Source organism: Crinia signifera, unplaced genomic scaffold (assembly GCF_055691185.1).
Source record: "Crinia signifera unplaced genomic scaffold, ASM5569118v1 HAP2_SCAFFOLD_105, whole genome shotgun sequence".
In the NCBI taxonomy this organism is placed as follows: Eukaryota; Metazoa; Chordata; class Amphibia; order Anura; family Myobatrachidae; genus Crinia; species Crinia signifera.
Genome location: NW_028141999.1, coordinates 173,682 through 194,854, shown reverse-complemented (window position 1 = coordinate 194,854; position 21,173 = coordinate 173,682). Strand labels below are relative to the sequence as shown.

Sequence of the window (21,173 nt, the reverse complement as noted above, 5' to 3'; positions counted from 1 at the left end):
CTAATATCATGTCCTGTAGGTCTTTTTACATTACCAACACATGATTTTTTTCAGTAAGCCAATACAGTTAGGAAACTTTTGTATTAGCTTACCTGGTGATAGAAGTAGAAGAGGGCAAAAAAGTGCCTTTAACTCGCCTACAGCCATACCACATTGGATAGGCACAATCTCGTCTGATCTTGGAAGCTAAGCAGTGTTGGGCCTGGTTAGTACTTGGGTGGGAGACCACATGGGAACACCAGGTGCTGTAGGTTTTTTCACATTACTGGCAAATTGTTTTTATTCTCTAGCTATTTAAATAGGAAACTTTATCTTTTTATTGCCAGCACAGACATTTGAAAGAGGTCAAACAGACACAATAGCCATCACCTAAAGACTTACCAAACTGTTTAGGCCCTATTCCAACTGCTTTTGGCAGCTAAACAGTGTTGAGCCTCTTTAGTAGTTTAATTTAAGACCCCCTGCTAATATCATGTCCTGTAGGTCTTTTTACATTACCAACACATGATTTTTTTCAGTAAGCCAATACAGTTAGGAAACTTTTTTATTAGCTTACCTGGTGATAGAAGTAGAAGAGGGCAAAAAAGTGCCTGTATCTCAACTACAGCCATACCACATTGGATAGGCCCAATCTCGTCTGATCTTGGAAGCTAAGCAGTGTTGGGCCTGGTTAGTACTTGGGTGGGAGACCACATGGGAACACCAGGTGCTGTAGGTTTTTTCACATTACAGGCAAATTGTTTTTATTCTCTAGCTATTTAAATTGGAAACTTTTTCTTTTTATTGCCAGTACAGACATTTGGAAGAGGTCAAACAGACACAATAGCCATCACCTAAAGACTTACCACACTGTTTAGGCCCAATTCCAACTGCTTTTGGCAGCTAAACAGTGTTGAGCCTCTTTAGTAGTTTAATTTAAGACCCCCTGCTAATATCATGTCCTGTAGGTCTTTTTACATTACCAACACATGATTTTTTTCAGTAAGCCAATACAGTTAGGAAACTTTTTTATTAGCTTACCTGGTGATAGAAGTAGAAGAGGGCTAAAAAGTGCCTGTATTTCACCTACAGCCATACCACATTGGATAGGCCCAATCTCGTCTGTTCTTGGAAGCTAAGCAGTGTTGGGCCTGGTTAGTACTTGGGTGGGAGACCACATGGGAACACCAGGTGCTGTAGGTTTTTTCACATTACAGGCAAATTGTTTTTATTCTCTAGCTATTTAAATTGGAAACTTTTTCTTTTTATTGCCAGTACAGGCATTTGGAAGAGGTCAAACAGACACAATAGCCATCACCTAAAGACTTACCACACTGTTTAGGCCCAATTCCATCTGCTTTTGGCAGCTAAACAGTGTTGATCCTCTTTAGTAGTTTAATTTAAGACCCCCTGCTAATATCATGTCCTGTAGGTCGTTTTACATTACCAACACATGATTTTTTTCAGTAAGCCAATACAGTTAGGAAACTTTTTTATTAGCTTACCTGGTGATAGAAGTAGAAGAGGGCAAAAAAGTGCTTGTATCTCACCTACAGCCATACCACATTGGATAGGCCCAACCTCGTCTGATCTTGGAAGTTAAGCAGTGTTGGGCCTGGTTAGTACTTGGGTGGGAGACCACATGGGAACACCAGGTGCTGTAGGTTTTTTCACATTACTGGCAAATTGTTTTTATTCTCTAGCTATTTAGATTGGAAACTTTTTCTTTTTATTGCCAGCACAGACATTTGGAAGAGTTCAAACAGACACAATAGCCATCACCTAAAGACTTACCACACTGTTTAGGCCCAATTCCAACTGCTTTTGGCAGCTAAACAGTGTTGAGCCTCTTTAGTAGTTTAATTTAAGACCCCCTGCTAATATCATGTCCTGTAGGTCTTTTTACATTACCAACACATGATTTTTTTTAGTAAGCCAATACAGTTAGGAAACTTTTGTATTAGCTTACCTTGTGATAGAAGTAGAAGGGGGCAAAAAAGTACCTGTATCTCACCTACAGCCATACCACATTGGATAGGCCTGATCTTGGAAGCAAAGCAGTGTTGGGCCTGGATAGTACTTGGGTGGGAGACCACATGGGAACACCAGGTGCTGTAGGTTTTTTCACATTACTGGCAAATTGTTTTTATTCTTTAGATATTTAAATTTGAAACTTTTTCTTTTTATTGCCAGTACAGACATTTGGAAGTGGTCAAACAGACACAATAGCCATCACCTAAAGACTTACCACACTGTTTAGGCCCAATTCCAACTGCTTTTGGCAGCTAAACAGTGTTGATCCTCTTTAGTAGTTTAATTTAAGACCCCCTGCTAATGTCATGTCCTGTAGGTCGTTTTACATTACCAACACATGATTTTTTTCAGTAAGCCAATACAGTTAGGAAACTTTTTTATTAGCTTACCTGGTGATAGAAGTAGAAGAGGGCAAAAAAGTGCATGTATCTCACCTACAGCCATACCACATTGGATAGGCCCAATCTCGTCTGATCTTGGAAGCTAAGCAGTGTTGGGCCTGGTTAGTACTTGGGTGGGAGACCACATGGGAACACCAGGTGCTGTAGGTTTTTTCACATTACAGGCAAATTGTTTTTATTCTCTAGCTATTTAAATTGGAAACTTTTTCTTTTTATTGCCAGTACAGACATTTGGAAGAGGTCAAACAGACACAATAGCCATCACCTAAAGACTTACCACACTGTTTAGGCCCAATTCCAACTGCTTTTGGCAGCTAAACAGTGTTGGGCCTCTTTAGTAGTTTAATTTAAGACTCCCTGCTAATATCATGTCCTGTAGGTCTTTTTACATTACCAACACATGATTTTTTTCAGTAAGCCAATACAGTTAGGAAACTTTTGTATTAGCTTACCTGGTGATAGAAGTAGAAGAGGGCAAAAAAGTGCCTTTAACTCACCTACAGCCATACCACATTGGATAGGCCCAATCTCGTCTGATCTTGGAAGCTAAGCAGTGTTGGGCCTGGTTAGTACTTGGGTGGGAGACCACATGGGAACACCAGGTGCTGTAGGTTTTTTCACATTACTTGCAAATTGTTTTTATTCTCTAGCTATTTAAATAGGAAACTTTATCTTTTTATTGCCAGCACAGACATTTGGAAGAGGTCAAACAGACACAATAGCCATCACCTAAAGACTTACCAAACTGTTTAGGCCCAATTCCAACTGCTTTTGGCAGCTAAACAGTGTTGAGCCTCTTTAGTAGTTTAATTTAAGACCCCCTGCTAATATCATGTCCTGTAGGTCTTTTTACATTACCAACACATGATTTTTTTCAGTAAGCCAATACAGTTAGGAAACTTTTTTATTAGCTTACCTGGTGATAGAAGTAGAAGAGGGCAAAAAAGTGCATGTATCTCAACTACAGCCATACCACATTGGATAGGCCCAATCTCGTCTGATCTTGGAAGCTAAGCAGTGTTGGGCCTGGTTAGTACTTGGGTGGGAGACCACATGGGAACACCAGGTGCTGTAGGTTTTTTCACATTACTGGCAAATTGTTTTTTTCTCTAGCTATTTAAATTGGAAACTTTTTCTTTTTATTGCCAGCACAGACATTTGGAAGAGGTCAAACAGACACAATAGCCATCACCTAAAGACTTACCACACTGTTTAGGCCCAATTCCAACTGCTTTTGGCAGCTAAACAGTGTTGGGCCTCTTTAGTAGTTTAATTTAAGACTCCCTGCTAATATCATGTCCTGTAGGTCTTTTTACATTACCAACACATGATTTTTTTCAGTAAGCCAATACAGTTAGGAAACTTTTTTATTAGCTTACCTGGTGATAGAAGTAGAAGAGGGCAAAAAAGTGCCTGTATCTCACCTACAGCCATACCACATTGGATAGGCCCAATCTTGTCTGATCTTGGAAGCTAAGCAGTGTTGGGCCTGGTTAGTACTTGGGTGGGAGACCACATGGGAACACCAGGTGCTGTAGGTTTTTTCACATTACAGGCAAATTGTTTTTATTCTCTAGCTATTTAAATTGGAAACTTTTTATTTTTATTGCCAGTACAGACATTTGGAAGAGGTCAAACAGACACAATAGCCATCTCCTAAAGACTTACCACACTGTTTAGGCCCAATTCCAACTACTTTTGGCAGCTAAACAGTGTTGAGCCTCTTTAGTAGTTTAATTTAAGACCCCCTGCTAATATCATGTCCTGTAGGTCTTTTTACATTACCAACACATGATTTTTTTCAGTAAGCCAATACAGTTAGGAAACTTTTTTATTAGCTTACCTGGTGATAAAAGTAGAAGAGGGCAAAAAAGTGAATTTAACTCACCTACAGCCATACCACATTGGATAGGCCCAATCTCGTCTGATCTTGGAAGCTAAGCAGTGTTGGGCCTGATTAGTACTTGGGTGGGAGACCACATGGGAACACCAGGTGCTGTAGGTTTTTTCACATCACTGGCAAATTGTTTTTATTCTCTAGCTATTTATATTGGAAACTTTTTCATTTTATTGCCAGCACAGACATTTGGAAGAGGTCAAACAGACACAATAGCCATCAGCTAAAGACTTACCACACTGTTTAGGCTCAATTCCAACTGCTTTTGGCAGCTAAACAGTGTTGAGCCTGTTTAGTAGTTTAATTTAAGACCCCCTGCTAATATCATGTCCTGTAGGTCTTTTTACATTACCAACACATGATTTTTTTCAGTAAGCCAATACAGTTAGGAAACTTTTTTATTAGCTTACCTGGTGATAGAAGTAGAAGAGGGCAAAAAAGTGCCTGTATCTCACCTACAGCCATACCACATTGGATAGGCCCAATCTTGTCTGATCTTGGAAGCTAATCAGTGTTGGGCCTGGTTAGTACTTGGGTGGGAGACCACATGGGAACACCAGGTGCTGTAGGTTTTTTCACATTACAGGCAAATTGTTTTTATTCTCTAGCTATTTAAATTGGAAACTTTTTCTTTTTATTGCCAGTACAGACATTTGGAAGAGGTCAAACAGACACAATAGCCATCACCTAAAGAATTACCACACTGTTTAGGCCCAATTCCAACTGCTTTTGGCAGCTAAACAGTGTTGAGCCTCTTTAGTAGTTTAATTTAAGACCCCCTGCTAATATCATGTCCTGTAGGTCTTTTTACATTACCAACACATGATTTTTTTTAAGTAAGCCAATACAGTTAGGAAACTTTTTTATTAGCTTACCTGGTGATAGAAGTAGAAGAGGGCAAAAAAGTGCTTGTATCTCACCTACAGCCATACCACATTGGATAGGCCCAACCACGTCTGATCTTGGAAGTTAAGCAGTGTTGGGCCTGGTTAGTACTTGGGTGGGAGACCACATGGGAACACCAGGTGCTGTAGGTTTTTTCACATTACTGGCAAATTGTTTTTATTCTCTAGCTATTTAGATTGGAAACTTTTTCTTTTTATTGCCAGCACAGACATTTGGAAGAGTTCAAACAGACACAATAGCCATCACCTAAAGACTTACCACACTGTTTAGGCCCAATTCCAACTGCTTTTGGCAGCTAAACAGTGTTGAGCCTCTTTAGTAGTTTAATTTAAGACCCCCTGCTAATATCATGTCCTGTAGGTCTTTTTACATTACCAACACATGATTTTTTTCAGTAAGCCAATACAGTTAGGAAACTTTTGTATTAGCTTACCTGGTGATAGAAGTAGAAGAGGGCAAAAAAGTACCTGTATCTCACCTACAGCCATACCACATTGGATAGGCCTGATCTTGGAAGCAAAGCAGTGTTGGGCCTGGATAGTACTTGGGTGGGAGACCACATGGGAACACCAGGTGCTGTAGGTTTTTTCACATTACTGGCAAATTGTTTTTATTCTCTAGATATTTAAATTGGAAACTTTTTCTTTTTATTGCCAGCACTGACATTTGGAAGAGGTAAAACAGACACAATATCCATCACCTAAAGACTTACCACACTGTTTAGGCCCAATTCCAACTGCTTTTGGCAGGTAAACAGTGTTGAGGCTATTTAGTAGTTTAATTTAAGACCCCCTGCTAATATCATGTCCTGTAGGTCGTTTTACATAACCAACACATGATTTTTTTCAGTAAGCCAATACAGTTAGGAAACTTTTTTATTAGCTTACCTGGTGATAGAAGTAGAAGAGGGCAAAAAAGTGCATGTATCTCACCTACAGCCATACCACATTGGATAGGCCCAATCTCGTCTGATCTTGGAAGCTAAGCAGTGTTGGGCCTGGTTAGTACTTGGGTGGGAGACCACATGGAAACACCAGGTGCTGTAGGTTTTTTCACATTACAGGCAAATTGTTTTTATTCTCTAGCTATTTAAATTGGAAACTTTTTCTTTTTATTGCCAGTACAGACATTTGGAAGAGGTCAAACAGACACAATAGCCATCACCTAAAGACTTACCACACTGTTTAGGCCCAATTCCAACTGCTTTTGGCAGCTAAACAGTGTTGATCCTCTTTAGTAGTTTAATTTAAGACCCCCTGCTAATATCATGTCCTGTAGGTCGTTTTACATTACCAACACATGATTTTTTTCAGTAAGCCAATACAGTTAGGAAACTTTTTTATTAGCTTACCTGGTGATAGAAGTAGAAGAGGGCAAAAAAGTGCATGTATCTCACCTACAGCCATACCACATTGGATAGGCCCAATCTCGTCTGATCTTGGAAGCTAAGCAGTGTTGGGCCTGGTTAGTACTTGGGTGGGAGACCACATGGGAACACCAGGTGCTGTAGGTTTTTTCACATTACAGGCAAATTGTTTTTATTCTCTAGCTATTTAAATTGGAAACTTTTTCTTTTTATTGCCAGTACAGACATTTGGAAGAGGTCAAACAGACACAATAGCCATCACCTAAAGACTTACCACACTGTTTAGGCCCAATTCCAACTGCTTTTGGCAGCTAAACAGTGTTGAGCCTCTTTAGTAGTTTAATTTAAGACCCCCTGCTAATATCATGTCCTGTAGGTCGTTTTACATTACCAACACATGATTTTTTTCAGTAAGCCAATACAGTTAGGAAACTTTTTTATTAGCTTACCTGGTGATAGAAGTAGAAGAGGGCAAAAAAGTGCATGTATCTCACCTACAGCCATACCACATTGGATAGGCCCAATCTCGTCTGATCTTGGAAGCTAAGCAGTGTTGGGCCTGGTTAGTACTTGGGTGGGAGACCACATGGGAACACCAGGTGCTGTAGGTTTTTTCACATTACAGGCAAATTGTTTTTATTCTCTAGCTATTTAAATTGGAAACTTTTTCTTTTTATTGCCAGTACAGACATTTGGAAGAGGTCAAACAGACACAATAGCCATCACCTAAAGACTTACCACACTGTTTAGGCCCAATTCCAACTGCTTTTGGCAGCTAAACAGTGTTGATCCTCTTTAGTAGTTTAATTTAAGACCCCCTGCTAATATCATGTCCTGTAGGTCGTTTTACATTACCAACACATGATTTTTTTCAGTAAGCCAATACAGTTAGGAAACTTTTTTATTAGCTTACCTGGTGATAGAAGTAGAAGAGGGCAAAAAAGTGCATGTATCTCACCTACAGCCATACCACATTGGATAGGCCCAATCTCGTCTGATCTTGGAAGCTAAGCAGTGTTGGGCCTGGTTAGTACTTGGGTGGGAGACCACATGGGAACACCAGGTGCTGTAGGTTTTTTCACATTACAGGCAAATTGTTTTTATTCTCTAGCTATTTAAATTGGAAACTTTTTCTTTTTATTGCCAGTACAGACATTTGGAAGAGGTCAAACAGACACAATAGCCATCACCTAAAGACTTACCACACTGTTTAGGCCCAATTCCAACTGCTTTTGGCAGGTAAACAGTGTTGAGGCTATTTAGTAGTTTAATTTAAGACCCCCTGATAATATCATGTCCTGTAGGTCTTTTTACATTACCAACACATGATTTTTTTCAGTAAGCCAATACAGTTAGGAAACTTTTTTATTAGCTTACCTGGTGATAGAAGTAGAAGAGGGCAAAAAAGTGCCTGTATTTCACCTACAGCCATACCACATTGGATAGGCCCAATCTTGTCTGTTCTTGGAAGCTAAGCAGTGTTGGGCCTGGTTAGTACTTGGGTGGGAGACCACATGGGAACACCAGGTGCTGTAGGTTTTTTCACATTACAGGCAAATTGTTTTTATTCTCTAGCTATTTAAATTGGAAACTTTTTCTTTTTATTGCCAGTACAGACATTTGGAAGAGGTCAAACAGACACAATAGCCATCACCTAAAGACTTACCACACTGTTTAGGCCCAATTCCAACTGCTTTTGGCAGCTAAACAGTGTTGATCCTCTTTAGTAGTTTAATTTAAGACCCCCTGCTAATATCATGTCCTGTAGGTCGTTTTACATTACCAACACATGATTTTTTTCAGTAAGCCAATACAGTTAGGAAACTTTTTTATTAGCTTACCTGGTGATAGAAGTAGAAGAGGGCAAAAAAGTGCATGTATCTCACCTACAGCCATACCACATTGGATAGGCCCAATCTCGTCTGATCTTGGAAGCTAAGCAGTGTTGGGCCTGGTTAGTACTTGGGTGGGAGACCACATGGGAACACCAGGTGCTGTAGGTTTTTTCACATTACAGGCAAATTGTTTTTATTCTCTAGCTATTTAAATTGGAAACTTTTTCTTTTTATTGCCAGTACAGACATTTGGAAGAGGTCAAACAGACACAATAGCCATCACCTAAAGACTTACCACACTGTTTAGGCCCAATTCCAACTGCTTTTGGCAGCTAAACAGTGTTGGGCCTCTTTAGTAGTTTAATTTAAGACTCCCTGCTAATATCATGTCCTGTAGGTCTTTTTACATTACCAACACATGATTTTTTTCAGTAAGCCAATACAGTTAGGAAACTTTTGTTTTCGCTTACCTGGTGATAGAAGTAGAAGAGGGCAAAAAAGTGCCTTTAACTCACCTACAGCCATACCACATTGGATAGGCCCAATCTCGTCTGATCTTGGAAGCTAAGCAGTGTTGGGCCTGGTTAGTACTTGGGTGGGAGACCACATGGGAACACCAGGTGCTGTAGGTTTTTTCACATTACTGGCAAATTGTTTTTATTCTCTAGCTATTTAAATAGGAAACTTTATCTTTTTATTGCCAGCACAGACATTTGGAAGAGGTCAAACAGACACAATAGCCATCACCTAAAGACTTACCAAACTGTTTAGGCCCAATTCCAACTGCTTTTGGCAGCTAAACAGTGTTGAGCCTCTTTAGTAGTTTAATTTAAGACCCCCTGCTAATATCATGTCCTGTAGGTCTTTTTACATTACCAACACATGATTTTTTTCAGTAAGCCAATACAGTTAGGAAACTTTTTTATTAGCTTACCTGGTGATAGAAGTAGAAGAGGGCAAAAAAGTGCCTGTATCTCAACTACAGCCATACCACATTGGATAGGCCCAATCTCGTCTGATCTTGGAAGCTAAGCAGTGTTGGGCCTGGTTAGTACTTGGGTGGGAGACCACATGGGAACACCAGGTGCTGTAGGTTTTTTCACATTACTGGCAAATTGTTTTTATTCTCTAGCTATTTAAATTGGAAACTTTTTCTTTTTATTTCCAGCACAGACATTTGGAAGAGGTCAAACAGACACAATAGCCATCACCTAAAGACTTACCACACTGTTTAGGCCCAATTCCAACTGCTTTTGGCAGCTAAACAGTGTTGGGCCTCTTTAGTAGTTTAATTTAAGACTCCCTGCTAATATCATGTCCTGTAGGTCTTTTTACATTACCAACACATGATTTTTTTCAGTAAGCCAATACAGTTAGGAAACTTTTTTATTAGCTTACCTGGTGATAGAAGTAGAAGAGGGCAAAAAAGTGCCTGTATCTCACCTACAGCCATACCACATTGGATAGGCCCAATCTTGTCTGATCTTGGAAGCTAAGCAGTGTTGGGCCTGGTTAGTACTTGGGTGGGAGACCACATGGGAACACCAGGTGCTGTAGGTTTTTTCACATTACAGGCAAATTGTTTTTATTCTCTAGCTATTTAAATTGGAAACTTTTTCTTTTTATTGCCAGTACAGACATTTGGAAGAGGTCAAACAGACACAATAGCCATCTCCTAAAGACTTACCACACTGTTTAGGCCCAATTCCAACTACTTTTGGCAGCTAAACAGTGTTGAGCCTCTTTAGTAGTTTAATTTAAGACCCCCTGCTAATATCATGTCCTGTAGGTCTTTTTACATTACCAACACATGATTTTTTTCAGTAAGCCAATACAGTTAGGAAACTTTTTTATTAGCTTACCTGGTGATAAAAGTAGAAGAGGGCAAAAAAGTGAATTTAACTCACCTACAGCCATACCACATTGGATAGGCCCAATCTCGTCTGATCTTGGAAGCTAAGCAGTGTTGGGCCTGGTTAGTACTTGGGTGGGAGACCACATGGGAACACCAGGTGCTGTAGGTTTTTTCACATCACTGGCAAATTGTTTTTATTCTCTAGCTATTTATATTGGAAACTTTTTCATTTTATTGCCAGCACAGACATTTGGAAGAGGTCAAACAGACACAATAGCCATCAGCTAAAGACTTACCACACTGTTTAGGCTCAATTCCAACTGCTTTTGGCAGCTAAACAGTGTTGAGCCTGTTTAGTAGTTTAATTTAAGACCCCCTGCTAATATCATGTCCTGTAGGTCTTTTTACATTACCAACACATGATTTTTTTCAGTAAGCCAATACAGTTAGGAAACTTTTTTATTAGCTTACCTGGTGATAGAAGTAGAAGAGGGCAAAAAAGTGCTTGTATCTCACCTACAGCCATACCACATTGGATAGGCCCAATCTTGTCTGATCTTGGAAGCTAAGCAGTGTTGGGCCTGGTTAGTACTTGGGTGGGAGACCACATGGGAACACCAGGTGCTGTAGGTTTTTTCACATTACAGGCAAATTGTTTTTATTCTCTAGCTATTTAAATTGGAAACTTTTTCTTTTTATTGCCAGTACAGACATTTGGAAGAGGTCAAACAGACACAATAGCCATCACCTAAAGAATTACCACACTGTTTAGGCCCAATTCCAACTGCTTTTGGCAGCTAAACAGTGTTGAGCCTCTTTAGTAGTTTAATTTAAGACCCCCTGCTAATATCATGTCCTGTAGGTCTTTTTACATTACCAACACATGATTTTTTTTAAGTAAGCCAATACAGTTAGGAAACTTTTTTATTAGCTTACCTGGTGATAGAAGTAGAAGAGGGCAAAAAAGTGCTTGTATCTCACCTACAGCCATACCACATTGGATAGGCCCAACCTCGTCTGATCTTGGAAGTTAAGCAGTGTTGGGCCTGGTTAGTACTTGGGTGGGAGACCACATGGGAACACCAGGTGCTGTAGGTTTTTTCACATTACTGGCAAATTGTTTTTATTCTCTAGCTATTTAGATTGGAAACTTTTTCTTTTTATTGCCAGCACAGACATTTGGAAGAGTTCAAACAGACACAATAGCCATCACCTAAAGACTTACCACACTGTTTAGGCCCAATTCCAACTGCTTTTGGCAGCTAAACAGTGTTGATCCTCTTTAGTAGTTTAATTTAAGACCCCCTGCTAATATCATGTCCTGTAGGTCTTTTTACATTACCAACACATGATTTTTTTCAGTAAGCCAATACAGTTAGGAAACTTTTGTATTAGCTTACCTGGTGATAGAAGTAGAAGAGGGCAAAAAAGTACCTGTATCTCACCTACAGCCATACCACATTGGATAGGCCTGATCTTGGAAGCAAAGCAGTGTTGGGCCTGGATAGTACTTGGGTGGGAGACCACATGGGAACACCAGGTGCTGTAGGTTTTTTCACATTACAGGCAAATTGTTTTTATTCTCTAGATATTTAAATTGGAAACTTTTTCTTTTTATTGCCAGCACTGACATTTGGAAGAGGTAAAACAGACACAATATCCATCACCTAAAGACTTACCACACTGTTTAGGCCCAATTCCAACTGCTTTTGGCAGGTAAACAGTGTTGAGGCTATTTAGTAGTTTAATTTAAGACCCCCTGATAATATCATGTCCTGTAGGTCTTTTTACATTACCAACACATGATTTTTTTCAGTAAGCCAATACAGTTAGGAAACTTTTTTATTAGCTTACCTGGTGATAGAAGTAGAAGAGGGCAAAAAAGTGCCTGTATTTCACCTACAGCCATACCACATTGGATAGGCCCAATCTTGTCTGTTCTTGGAAGCTAAGCAGTGTTGGGCCTGGTTAGTACTTGGGTGGGAGACCACATGGGAACACCAGGTGCTGTAGGTTTTTTCACATTACAGGCAAATTGTTTTTATTCTCTAGCTATTTAAATTGGAAACTTTTTCTTTTTATTGCCAGTACAGACATTTGGAAGAGGTCAAACAGACACAATAGCCATCACCTAAAGACTTACCACACTGTTTAGGCCCAATTCCAACTGCTTTTGGCAGCTAAACAGTGTTGAGCCTCTTTAGTAGTTTAATTTAAGACCCCCTGCTAATATCATGTCCTGTAGGTCTTTTTACATTACCAACACATGATTTTTTTCAGTAAGCCAATACAGTTAGGAAACTTTTTTATTAGCTTACCTGGTGATAGAAGTAGAAGAGGGCTAAAAAGTGCCTGTATTTCACCTACAGCCATACCACATTGGATAGGCCCAATCTCGTCTGTTCTTGGAAGCTAAGCAGTGTTGGGTCTGGTTAGTACTTGGGTGGGAGACCACATGGGAACACCAGGTGCTGTAGGTTTTTTCACATTACAGGCAAATTGTTTTTATTCTCTAGCTATTTAAATTGGAAACTTTTTCTTTTTATTGCCAGTACAGGAATTTGGAAGAGGTCAAACAGACACAATAGCCATCACCTAAAGACTTACCACACTGTTTAGGCCCAATTCCATCTGCTTTTGGCAGCTAAACAGTGTTGATCCTCTTTAGTAGTTTAATTTAAGACCCCCTGCTAATATCATGTCCTGTAGGTCGTTTTACATTACCAACACATGATTTTTTTCAGTAAGCCAATACAGTTAGGAAACTTTTTTATTAGCTTACCTGGTGATAGAAGTAGAAGAGGGCAAAAAAGTGCTTGTATCTCACCTACAGCCATACCACATTGGATAGGCCCAACCTCGTCTGATCTTGGAAGTTAAGCAGTGTTGGGCCTGGTTAGTACTTGGGTGGGAGACCACATGGGAACACCAGGTGCTGTAGGTTTTTTCACATTACTGGCAAATTGTTTTTATTCTCTAGCTATTTAGATTGGAAACTTTTTTCTTTTTATTGCCAGCACAGACATTTGGAAGAGTTCAAACAGACACAATAGCCATCACCTAAAGACTTACCACACTGTTTAGGCCCAATTCCAACTGCTTTTGGCAGCTAAACAGTGTTGAGCCTCTTTAGTAGTTTAATTTAAGACCCCCTGCTAATATCATGTCCTGTAGGTCTTTTTACATTACCAACACATGATTTTTTCAGTAAGCCAATACAGTTAGGAAACTTTTTTATTAGCTTACCTGGTGATAGAAGTAGAAGAGGGCTAAAAAGTGCCTGTATTTCACCTACAGCCATACCACATTGGATAGGCCCAATCTTGTCTGTTCTTGGAAGCTAAGCAGTGTTGGGCCTGGTTAGTACTTGGGTGGGAGACCACATGGGAACACCAGGTGCTGTAGGTTTTTTCACATTACAGGCAAATTGTTTTTATTCTCTAGCTATTTAAATTGGAAACTTTTTCTTTTTATTGCCAGTACAGACATTTGGAAGAGGTCAAACAGACACAATAGCCATCACCTAAAGACTTACCACACTGTTTAGGCCCAATTCCAACTGCTTTTGGCAGCTAAACAGTGTTGATCCTCTTTAGTAGTTTAATTTAAGACCCCCTGCTAATATCATGTCCTGTAGGTCGTTTTACATTACCAACACATGATTTTTTTCAGTAAGCCAATACAGTTAGGAAACTTTTTTATTAGCTTACCTGGTGATAGAAGTAGAAGAGGGCAAAAAAGTGCATGTATCTCACCTACAGCCATACCACATTGGATAGGCCCAATCTCGTCTGATCTTGGAAGCTAAGCAGTGTTGGGCCTGGTTAGTACTTGGGTGGGAGACCACATGGGAACACCAGGTGCTGTAGGTTTTTTCACATTACAGGCAAATTGTTTTTATTCTCTAGCTATTTAAATTGGAAACTTTTTCTTTTTATTGCCAGTACAGACATTTGGAAGAGGTCAAACAGACACAATAGCCATCACCTAAAGACTTACCACACTGTTTAGGCCCAATTCCAACTGCTTTTGGCAGCTAAACAGTGTTGATCCTCTTTAGTAGTTTAATTTAAGACCCCCTGCTAATATCATGTCCTGTAGGTCGTTTTACATTACCAACACATGATTTTTTTCAGTAAGCCAATACAGTTAGGAAACTTTTTTATTAGCTTACCTGGTGATAGAAGTAGAAGAGGGCAAAAAAGTGCATGTATCTCACCTACAGCCATACCACATTGGATAGGCCCAATCTCGTCTGATCTTGGAAGCTAAGCAGTGTTGGGCCTGGTTAGTACTTGGGTGGGAGACCACATGGGAACACCAGGTGCTGTAGGTTTTTTCACATTACAGGCAAATTGTTTTTATTCTCTAGCTATTTAAATTGGAAACTTTTTCTTTTTATTGCCAGTACAGACATTTGGAAGAGGTCAAACAGACACAATAGCCATCACCTAAAGACTTACCACACTGTTTAGGCCCAATTCCATCTGCTTTTGGCAGCTAAACAGTGTTGATCCTCTTTAGTAGTTTAATTTAAGACCCCCTGCTAATATCATGTCCTGTAGGTCGTTTTACATTACCAACACATGATTTTTTTCAGTAAGCCAATACAGTTAGGAAACTTTTTTATTAGCTTACCTGGTGATAGAAGTAGAAGAGGGCAAAAAAGTGCTTGTATCTCACCTACAGCCATACCACATTGGATAGGCCCAACCTCGTCTGATCTTGGAAGTTAAGCAGTGTTGGGCCTGGTTAGTACTTGGGTGGGAGACCACATGGGAACACCAGGTGCTGTAGGTTTTTTCACATTACTGGCAAATTGTTTTTATTCTCTAGCTATTTAGATTGGAAACTTTTTTCTTTTTATTGCCAGCACAGACATTTGGAAGAGTTCAAACAGACACAATAGCCATCACCTAAAGACTTACCACACTGTTTAGGCCCAATTCCAACTGCTTTTGGCAGCTAAACAGTGTTGAGCCTCTTTAGTAGTTTAATTTAAGACCCCCTGCTAATATCATGTCCTGTAGGTCTTTTTACATTACCAACACATGATTTTTTTCAGTAAGCCAATACAGTTAGGAAACTTTTTTATTAGCTTACCTGGTGATAGAAGTAGAAAAGGGCTAAAAAGTGCCTGTATTTCACCTACAGCCATACCACATTGGATAGGCCCAATCTTGTCTGTTCTTGGAAGCTAAGCAGTGTTGGGCCTGGTTAGTACTTGGGTGGGAGACCACATGGGAACACCAGGTGCTGTAGGTTTTTTCACATTACAGGCAAATTGTTTTTATTCTCTAGCTATTTAAATTGGAAACTTTTTCTTTTTATTGCCAGTACAGACATTTGGAAGAGGTCAAACAGACACAATAGCCATCACCTAAAGACTTACCACACTGTTTAGGCCCAATTCCAACTGCTTTTGGCAGCTAAACAGTGTTGATCCTCTTTAGTAGTTTAATTTAAGACCCCCTGCTAATATCATGTCCTGTAGGTCGTTTTACATTACCAACACATGATTTTTTTCAGTAAGCCAATACAGTTAGGAAACTTTTTTATTAGCTTACCTGGTGATAGAAGTAGAAGAGGGCAAAAAAGTGCATGTATCTCACCTACAGCCATACCACATTGGATAGGCCCAATCTCGTCTGATCTTGGAAGCTAAGCAGTGTTGGGCCTGGTTAGTACTTGGGTGGGAGACCACATGGGAACACCAGGTGCTGTAGGTTTTTTCACATTACAGGCAAATTGTTTTTATTCTCTAGCTATTTAAATTGGAAACGTTTTCTTTTTATTGCCAGTACAGACATTTGGAAGAGGTCAAACAGACACAATAGCCATCACCTAAAGACTTACCACACTGTTTAGGCCCAATTCCAACTGCTTTTGGCAGCTAAACAGTGTTGGGCCTCTTTAGTAGTTTAATTTAAGACTCCCTGCTAATATCATGTCCTGTAGGTCTTTTTACATTACCAACACATGATTTTTTTCAGTAAGCCAATACAGTTAGGAAACTTTTGTATTAGCTTACCTGGTGATAGAAGTAGAAGAGGGCAAAAAAGTGCTTTTAACTCACCTACAGCCATACCACATTGGATAGGCCCAATCTCGTCTGATCTTGGAAGCTAAGCAGTGTTGGGCCTGGTTAGTACTTGGGTGGGAGACCACATGGGAACACCAGGTGCTGTAGGTTTTTTCACATTACTGGCAAATTGTTTTTATTCTCTAGCTATTTAAATAGGAAACTTTATCTTTTTATTGCCAGCACAGACATTTGGAAGAGGTCAAACAGACACAATAGCCATCACCTAAAGACTTACCAAACTGTTTAGGCCCAATTCCAACTGCTTTTGGCAGCTAAACAGTGTTGAGCCTCTTTAGTAGTTTAATTTAAGACCCCCTGCTAATATCATGTCCTGTAGATCTTTTTACATTACCAACACATGATTTTTTTCAGTAAGCCAATACAGTTAGGAAACTTTTTTATTAGCTTACCTGGTGATAGAAGTAGAAGAGGGCAAAAAAGTGCCTGTATCTCAACTACAGCCATACCACATTGGATAGGCCCAATCTCGTCTGATCTTGGAAGCTAAGCAGTGTTGGGCCTGGATAGTACTTGGGTGGGAGACCACATGGGAACACCAGGTGCTGTAGGTTTTTTCACATTACTGGCAAATTGTTTTTATTCTCTAGCTATTTAAATTGGAAACTTTTTCTTTTTATTGCCAGCACAGACATTTGGAAGAGGTCAAACAGACACAATAGCCATCACCTAAAGACTTACCACACTGTTTAGGCCCAATTCCAACTGCTTTTGGCAGCTAAACAGTGTTGGGCCTCTTTAGTAGTTTAATTTAAGACTCCCTGCTAATATCATGTCCTGTAGGTCTTTTTACATTACCAACACATGATTTTTTTCAGTAAGCCAATACAGTTAGGAAACTTTTTTATTAGCTTACCTGGTGATAGAAGTAGAAGAGGGCAAAAAAGTGCCTGTATCTCACCTAAAGCCATACCACATTGGATAGGCCCAATCTTGTCTGATCTTGGAAGCTAAGCAGTGTTGGGCCTGGTTAGTACTTGGGTGGGAGACCACATGGGAACACCAGGTGCTGTAGGTTTTTTCACATTACAGGCAAATTGTTTTTATTCTCTAGCTATTTAAATTGGAAACTTTTTCTTTTTATTGCCAGTACAGACATTTGGAAGAGGTCAAACAGACACAATAGCCATCTCCTAAAGACTTACCACACTGTTTAGGCCCAATTCCAACTACTTTTGGCAGCTAAACAGTGTTGAGCCTCTTTAGTAGTTTAATTTAAGACCCCCTGCTAATATCATGTCCTGTAGGTCTTTTTACATTACCAACACATGATTTTTTTCAGTAAGCCAATACAGTTAGGAAACTTTTGTATTAGCTTACCTGGTGATAAAAGTAGAAGAGGGCAAAAAAGTGAATTTAACTCACCTACAGCCATACCACATTGGATAGGCCCAATCTCGTCTGATCTTGGAAGCTAAGCAGTGTTGGGCCTGGTTAGTACTTGGGTGGGAGACCACATGGGAACACCAGGTGCTGTAGGTTTTTTCACATCACTGGCAAATTGTTTTTATTCTCTAGCTATTTATATTGGAAACTTTTTCATTTTATTGCCAGCACAGACATTTGGAAGAGGTCAAACAGACACAATAGCCATCAGCTAAAGACTTACCACACTGTTTAGGCTCAATTCCAACTGCTTTTGGCAGCTAAACAGTGTTGAGCCTGTTTAGTAGTTTAATTTAAGACCCCCTGCTAATATCATGTCCTGTAGGTCTTTTTACATTACCAACACATGATTTTTTTCAGTAAGCCAATACAGTTAGGAAACTTTTTTATTAGCTTACCTGGTGATAGAAGTAGAAGAGGGCAAAAAAGTGCCTGTATCTCACCTACAGCCATACCACATTGGATAGGCCCAATCTTGTCTGATCTTGGAAGCTAAGCAGTGTTGGGCCTGGTTAGTACTTGGGTGGGAGACCACATGGGAACACCAGGTGCTGTAGGTTTTTTCACATTACAGGCAAATTGTTTTTATTCTCTAGCTATTTAAATTGGAAACTTTTTCTTTTTATTGCCAGTACAGACATTTGGAAGAGGTCAAACAGACACAATAGCCATCACCTAAAGAATTACCACACTGTTTAGGCCCAATTCCAACTGCTTTTGGCAGCTAAACAGTGTTGAGCCTCTTTAGTAGTTTAATTTAAGACCCCCTGCTAATATCATGTCCTGTAGGTCTTTTTACATTACCAACACATGATTTTTTTTTAGTAAGCCAATACAGTTAGGAAACTTTTTTATTAGCTTACCTGGTGATAGAAGTAGAAGAGGGCAAAAAAGTGCTTGTATCTCACCTACAGCCATACCACATTGGATAGGCCCAACCTCGTCTGATCTTGGAAGTTAAGCAGTGTTGGGCCTGGTTAGTACTTGGGTGGGAGACCACATGGGAACACCAGGTGCTGTAGGTTTTTTCACATTACTGGCAAATTGTTTTTATTCTCTAGCTATTTAGATTGGAAACTTTTTCTTTTTATTGCCAGCACAGACATTTGGAAGAGTTCAAACAGACACAATAGCCATCACCTAAAGACTTACCACACTGTTTAGGCCCAATTCCAACTGCTTTTGGCAGCTAAACAGTGTTGATCCTCTTTAGTAGTTTAATTTAAGACCCCCTGCTAATATCATGTCCTGTAGGTCTTTTTACATTACCAACACATGATTTTTTTCAGTAAGCCAATACAGTTAGGAAACTTTTGTATTAGCTTACCTGGTGATAGAAGTAGAAGAGGGCAAAAAAGTACCTGTATCTCACCTACAGCCATACCACATTGGATAGGCCTGATCTTGGAAGCAAAGCAGTGTTGGGCCTGGATAGTACTTGGGTGGGAGACCACATGGGAACACCAGGTGCTGTAGGTTTTTTCACATTACTGGCAAATTGTTTTTATTCTCTAGCTATTTAGATTGGAAACTTTTTCTTTTTATTGCCAGCACAGACATTTGGAAGAGTTCAAACAGACACAATAGCCATTACCTAAAGACTTACCACACTGTTTAGGCCCAATTCCAACTGCTTTTGGCAGCTAAACAGTGTTGAGCCTCTTTAGTAGTTTAATTTAAGACCCCCTGCTAATATCATGTCCTGTAGGTCTTTTTACATTACCAACACATGATTTTTTTCAGTAAGCCAATACAGTTAGGAAACTTTTTTATTAGCTTACCTGGTGATAGAAGTAGAAGAGGGCTAAAAAGTGCCTGTATTTCACCTACAGCCATACCACATTGGATAGGCCCAATCTTGTCTGTTCTTGGAAGCTAAGCAGTGTTGGGCCTGGTTAGTACTTGGGTGGGAGACCACATGGGAACACCAGGTGCTGTAGGTTTTTTCACATTACAGGCAAATTGTTTTTATTCTCTAGCTATTTAAATTGGAAACTTTTTCTTTTTATTGCCAGTACAGACATTTGGAAGAGGTCAAACAGACACAATAGCCATCACCTAAAGACTTACCACACTGTTTAGGCCCAATTCCAACTGCTTTTGGCAGCTAAACAGTGTTGATCCTCTTTAGTAGTTTAATTTAAGACCCCCTGCTAATATCATGTCCTGTAGGTCGTTTTACATTACCAACACATGATTTTTTTCAGTAAGCCAATACAGTTAGGAAACTTTTTTATTAGCTTACCTGGTGATAGAAGTAGAAGAGGGCAAAAAAGTGCATGTATCTCACCTACAGCCATACCACATTGGATAGGCCCAATCTCGTCTGATCTTGGAAGCTAAGCAGTGTTGGGCCTGGTTAGTACTTGGGTGGGAGACCACATGGGAACACCAGGTGCTGTAGGTTTTTTCACATTACAGGCAAATTGTTTTTATTCTCTAGCTATTTAAATTGGAAACTTTTTCTTTTTATTGCCAGTACAGACATTTGGAAGAGGTCAAACAGACACAATAGCCATCACCTAAAGACTTACCACACTGTTTAGGCCCAATTCCATCTGCTTTTGGCAGCTAAACAGTGTTGATCCTCTTTAGTAGTTTAATTTAAGACCCCCTGCTAATATCATGTCCTGTAGGTCGTTTTACATTACCAACACATGATTTTTTTCAGTAAGCCAATACAGTTAGGAAACTTTTTTATTAGCTTACCTGGTGATAGAAGTAGAAGAGGGCAAAAAAGTGCTTGTATCTCACCTACAGCCATACCACATTGGATAGGCCCAACCTCGTCTGATCTTGGAAGTTAAGCAGTGTTGGGCCTGGTTAGTACTTGGGTGGGAGACCACATGGGAACACCAGGTGCTGTAGGTTTTTTCACATTACTGGCAAATTGTTTTTATTCTCTAGCTATTTAGATTGGAAACTTTTTTCTTTTTATTGCCAGCACAGACATTTGGAAGAGTTCAAACAGACACAATAGCCATCACCTAAAGACTTACCACACTGTTTAGGCCCAATTCCAACTGCTTTTGGCAGCTAAACAGTGTTGAGCCTCTTTAGTAGTTTAATTTAAGACCCCCTGCTAATATCATGTCCTGTAGGTCTTTTTACATTACCAACACATGATTTTTTTCAGTAAGCCAATACAGTTAGGAAACTTTTTTATTAGCTTACCTGGTGATAGAAGTAGAAAAGGGCTAAAAAGTGCCTGTATTTCACCTACAGCCATACCACATTGGATAGGCCCAATCTTGTCTGTTCTTGGAAGCTAAGCAGTGTTGGGCCTGGTTAGTACTTGGGTGGGAGACCACATGGGAACACCAGGTGCTGTAGGTTTTTTCACATTACAGGCAAATTGTTTTTATTCTCTAGCTATTTAAATTGGAAACTTTTTCTTTTTATTGCCAGTAC

At 39.7% G+C, this 21,173-nt stretch overlaps 41 non-coding genes and 5 pseudogenes across 41 annotated transcripts; all 46 read left to right on the top strand.

Moving 5' to 3' along the window:
- The first annotated feature begins 135 nt into the window (after positions 1–135).
- On the top strand, positions 136–254 carry LOC146051965 (5S ribosomal RNA). Its single transcript, XR_014467135.1, has one exon. It is a non-coding gene; the product is annotated as a 5S ribosomal RNA (ribosomal RNA).
- Positions 255–599: 345 nt separating this feature from the next.
- LOC146051832 (5S ribosomal RNA) lies at positions 600–718 on the top strand. The gene has a single exon (XR_014467015.1). It is a non-coding gene; the product is annotated as a 5S ribosomal RNA (ribosomal RNA).
- A 345-nt stretch (positions 719–1,063) lies between these two features.
- LOC146051877 (5S ribosomal RNA) lies at positions 1,064–1,182 on the top strand. Its single transcript, XR_014467055.1, has one exon. It is a non-coding gene; the product is annotated as a 5S ribosomal RNA (ribosomal RNA).
- A 345-nt stretch (positions 1,183–1,527) lies between these two features.
- LOC146051819 (5S ribosomal RNA) lies at positions 1,528–1,646 on the top strand. Its single transcript, XR_014467003.1, has one exon. It is a non-coding gene; the product is annotated as a 5S ribosomal RNA (ribosomal RNA).
- A 345-nt stretch (positions 1,647–1,991) lies between these two features.
- LOC146052122 (5S ribosomal RNA) lies at positions 1,992–2,100 on the top strand (annotated as a pseudogene).
- Positions 2,101–2,445: 345 nt separating this feature from the next.
- LOC146051682 (5S ribosomal RNA) lies at positions 2,446–2,564 on the top strand. The gene has a single exon (XR_014466879.1). It is a non-coding gene; the product is annotated as a 5S ribosomal RNA (ribosomal RNA).
- A 345-nt stretch (positions 2,565–2,909) lies between these two features.
- On the top strand, positions 2,910–3,028 carry LOC146051681 (5S ribosomal RNA). Its single transcript, XR_014466878.1, has one exon. It is a non-coding gene; the product is annotated as a 5S ribosomal RNA (ribosomal RNA).
- Positions 3,029–3,373: 345 nt separating this feature from the next.
- LOC146051831 (5S ribosomal RNA) lies at positions 3,374–3,492 on the top strand. Its single transcript, XR_014467014.1, has one exon. It is a non-coding gene; the product is annotated as a 5S ribosomal RNA (ribosomal RNA).
- A 344-nt stretch (positions 3,493–3,836) lies between these two features.
- LOC146051910 (5S ribosomal RNA) lies at positions 3,837–3,955 on the top strand. Its single transcript, XR_014467085.1, has one exon. It is a non-coding gene; the product is annotated as a 5S ribosomal RNA (ribosomal RNA).
- Positions 3,956–4,300: 345 nt separating this feature from the next.
- On the top strand, positions 4,301–4,419 carry LOC146051745 (5S ribosomal RNA). The gene has a single exon (XR_014466936.1). It is a non-coding gene; the product is annotated as a 5S ribosomal RNA (ribosomal RNA).
- Positions 4,420–4,764: 345 nt separating this feature from the next.
- LOC146051986 (5S ribosomal RNA) lies at positions 4,765–4,883 on the top strand. Its single transcript, XR_014467154.1, has one exon. It is a non-coding gene; the product is annotated as a 5S ribosomal RNA (ribosomal RNA).
- Positions 4,884–5,229: 346 nt separating this feature from the next.
- On the top strand, positions 5,230–5,348 carry LOC146051855 (5S ribosomal RNA). Its single transcript, XR_014467036.1, has one exon. It is a non-coding gene; the product is annotated as a 5S ribosomal RNA (ribosomal RNA).
- A 345-nt stretch (positions 5,349–5,693) lies between these two features.
- Positions 5,694–5,802, top strand: LOC146052121 (5S ribosomal RNA; annotated as a pseudogene).
- A 345-nt stretch (positions 5,803–6,147) lies between these two features.
- On the top strand, positions 6,148–6,266 carry LOC146051891 (5S ribosomal RNA). Its single transcript, XR_014467068.1, has one exon. It is a non-coding gene; the product is annotated as a 5S ribosomal RNA (ribosomal RNA).
- A 345-nt stretch (positions 6,267–6,611) lies between these two features.
- On the top strand, positions 6,612–6,730 carry LOC146051680 (5S ribosomal RNA). The gene has a single exon (XR_014466877.1). It is a non-coding gene; the product is annotated as a 5S ribosomal RNA (ribosomal RNA).
- A 345-nt stretch (positions 6,731–7,075) lies between these two features.
- On the top strand, positions 7,076–7,194 carry LOC146051679 (5S ribosomal RNA). The gene has a single exon (XR_014466876.1). It is a non-coding gene; the product is annotated as a 5S ribosomal RNA (ribosomal RNA).
- A 345-nt stretch (positions 7,195–7,539) lies between these two features.
- LOC146051678 (5S ribosomal RNA) lies at positions 7,540–7,658 on the top strand. Its single transcript, XR_014466875.1, has one exon. It is a non-coding gene; the product is annotated as a 5S ribosomal RNA (ribosomal RNA).
- Positions 7,659–8,003: 345 nt separating this feature from the next.
- On the top strand, positions 8,004–8,122 carry LOC146051998 (5S ribosomal RNA). Its single transcript, XR_014467165.1, has one exon. It is a non-coding gene; the product is annotated as a 5S ribosomal RNA (ribosomal RNA).
- A 345-nt stretch (positions 8,123–8,467) lies between these two features.
- LOC146051677 (5S ribosomal RNA) lies at positions 8,468–8,586 on the top strand. Its single transcript, XR_014466874.1, has one exon. It is a non-coding gene; the product is annotated as a 5S ribosomal RNA (ribosomal RNA).
- Positions 8,587–8,931: 345 nt separating this feature from the next.
- LOC146051676 (5S ribosomal RNA) lies at positions 8,932–9,050 on the top strand. The gene has a single exon (XR_014466873.1). It is a non-coding gene; the product is annotated as a 5S ribosomal RNA (ribosomal RNA).
- A 345-nt stretch (positions 9,051–9,395) lies between these two features.
- On the top strand, positions 9,396–9,514 carry LOC146051830 (5S ribosomal RNA). Its single transcript, XR_014467013.1, has one exon. It is a non-coding gene; the product is annotated as a 5S ribosomal RNA (ribosomal RNA).
- A 345-nt stretch (positions 9,515–9,859) lies between these two features.
- On the top strand, positions 9,860–9,978 carry LOC146051909 (5S ribosomal RNA). Its single transcript, XR_014467084.1, has one exon. It is a non-coding gene; the product is annotated as a 5S ribosomal RNA (ribosomal RNA).
- Positions 9,979–10,323: 345 nt separating this feature from the next.
- LOC146051673 (5S ribosomal RNA) lies at positions 10,324–10,442 on the top strand. The gene has a single exon (XR_014466871.1). It is a non-coding gene; the product is annotated as a 5S ribosomal RNA (ribosomal RNA).
- A 345-nt stretch (positions 10,443–10,787) lies between these two features.
- On the top strand, positions 10,788–10,906 carry LOC146051906 (5S ribosomal RNA). The gene has a single exon (XR_014467082.1). It is a non-coding gene; the product is annotated as a 5S ribosomal RNA (ribosomal RNA).
- Positions 10,907–11,252: 346 nt separating this feature from the next.
- LOC146051817 (5S ribosomal RNA) lies at positions 11,253–11,371 on the top strand. The gene has a single exon (XR_014467002.1). It is a non-coding gene; the product is annotated as a 5S ribosomal RNA (ribosomal RNA).
- A 345-nt stretch (positions 11,372–11,716) lies between these two features.
- On the top strand, positions 11,717–11,825 carry LOC146052120 (5S ribosomal RNA; annotated as a pseudogene).
- A 345-nt stretch (positions 11,826–12,170) lies between these two features.
- Positions 12,171–12,289, top strand: LOC146051997 (5S ribosomal RNA). The gene has a single exon (XR_014467164.1). It is a non-coding gene; the product is annotated as a 5S ribosomal RNA (ribosomal RNA).
- Positions 12,290–12,634: 345 nt separating this feature from the next.
- Positions 12,635–12,753, top strand: LOC146051983 (5S ribosomal RNA). The gene has a single exon (XR_014467152.1). It is a non-coding gene; the product is annotated as a 5S ribosomal RNA (ribosomal RNA).
- Positions 12,754–13,098: 345 nt separating this feature from the next.
- LOC146051816 (5S ribosomal RNA) lies at positions 13,099–13,217 on the top strand. Its single transcript, XR_014467001.1, has one exon. It is a non-coding gene; the product is annotated as a 5S ribosomal RNA (ribosomal RNA).
- A 345-nt stretch (positions 13,218–13,562) lies between these two features.
- Positions 13,563–13,681, top strand: LOC146051996 (5S ribosomal RNA). The gene has a single exon (XR_014467163.1). It is a non-coding gene; the product is annotated as a 5S ribosomal RNA (ribosomal RNA).
- A 345-nt stretch (positions 13,682–14,026) lies between these two features.
- On the top strand, positions 14,027–14,145 carry LOC146051672 (5S ribosomal RNA). Its single transcript, XR_014466870.1, has one exon. It is a non-coding gene; the product is annotated as a 5S ribosomal RNA (ribosomal RNA).
- Positions 14,146–14,490: 345 nt separating this feature from the next.
- LOC146051671 (5S ribosomal RNA) lies at positions 14,491–14,609 on the top strand. Its single transcript, XR_014466869.1, has one exon. It is a non-coding gene; the product is annotated as a 5S ribosomal RNA (ribosomal RNA).
- A 345-nt stretch (positions 14,610–14,954) lies between these two features.
- On the top strand, positions 14,955–15,073 carry LOC146051815 (5S ribosomal RNA). Its single transcript, XR_014467000.1, has one exon. It is a non-coding gene; the product is annotated as a 5S ribosomal RNA (ribosomal RNA).
- A 346-nt stretch (positions 15,074–15,419) lies between these two features.
- LOC146051994 (5S ribosomal RNA) lies at positions 15,420–15,538 on the top strand. Its single transcript, XR_014467162.1, has one exon. It is a non-coding gene; the product is annotated as a 5S ribosomal RNA (ribosomal RNA).
- Positions 15,539–15,883: 345 nt separating this feature from the next.
- Positions 15,884–16,002, top strand: LOC146051670 (5S ribosomal RNA). The gene has a single exon (XR_014466868.1). It is a non-coding gene; the product is annotated as a 5S ribosomal RNA (ribosomal RNA).
- Positions 16,003–16,347: 345 nt separating this feature from the next.
- Positions 16,348–16,466, top strand: LOC146051669 (5S ribosomal RNA). The gene has a single exon (XR_014466867.1). It is a non-coding gene; the product is annotated as a 5S ribosomal RNA (ribosomal RNA).
- Positions 16,467–16,811: 345 nt separating this feature from the next.
- On the top strand, positions 16,812–16,930 carry LOC146051849 (5S ribosomal RNA). The gene has a single exon (XR_014467031.1). It is a non-coding gene; the product is annotated as a 5S ribosomal RNA (ribosomal RNA).
- A 345-nt stretch (positions 16,931–17,275) lies between these two features.
- Positions 17,276–17,394, top strand: LOC146052032 (5S ribosomal RNA; annotated as a pseudogene).
- Positions 17,395–17,739: 345 nt separating this feature from the next.
- Positions 17,740–17,858, top strand: LOC146051668 (5S ribosomal RNA). Its single transcript, XR_014466866.1, has one exon. It is a non-coding gene; the product is annotated as a 5S ribosomal RNA (ribosomal RNA).
- Positions 17,859–18,203: 345 nt separating this feature from the next.
- Positions 18,204–18,322, top strand: LOC146051905 (5S ribosomal RNA). Its single transcript, XR_014467081.1, has one exon. It is a non-coding gene; the product is annotated as a 5S ribosomal RNA (ribosomal RNA).
- A 346-nt stretch (positions 18,323–18,668) lies between these two features.
- Positions 18,669–18,787, top strand: LOC146051814 (5S ribosomal RNA). Its single transcript, XR_014466999.1, has one exon. It is a non-coding gene; the product is annotated as a 5S ribosomal RNA (ribosomal RNA).
- A 345-nt stretch (positions 18,788–19,132) lies between these two features.
- On the top strand, positions 19,133–19,241 carry LOC146052119 (5S ribosomal RNA; annotated as a pseudogene).
- Positions 19,242–19,586: 345 nt separating this feature from the next.
- On the top strand, positions 19,587–19,705 carry LOC146051993 (5S ribosomal RNA). The gene has a single exon (XR_014467161.1). It is a non-coding gene; the product is annotated as a 5S ribosomal RNA (ribosomal RNA).
- A 345-nt stretch (positions 19,706–20,050) lies between these two features.
- On the top strand, positions 20,051–20,169 carry LOC146051667 (5S ribosomal RNA). Its single transcript, XR_014466865.1, has one exon. It is a non-coding gene; the product is annotated as a 5S ribosomal RNA (ribosomal RNA).
- A 345-nt stretch (positions 20,170–20,514) lies between these two features.
- On the top strand, positions 20,515–20,633 carry LOC146051813 (5S ribosomal RNA). The gene has a single exon (XR_014466998.1). It is a non-coding gene; the product is annotated as a 5S ribosomal RNA (ribosomal RNA).
- Positions 20,634–20,979: 346 nt separating this feature from the next.
- LOC146051991 (5S ribosomal RNA) lies at positions 20,980–21,098 on the top strand. The gene has a single exon (XR_014467159.1). It is a non-coding gene; the product is annotated as a 5S ribosomal RNA (ribosomal RNA).
- The last annotated feature ends 75 nt before the right edge of the window (positions 21,099–21,173 follow it).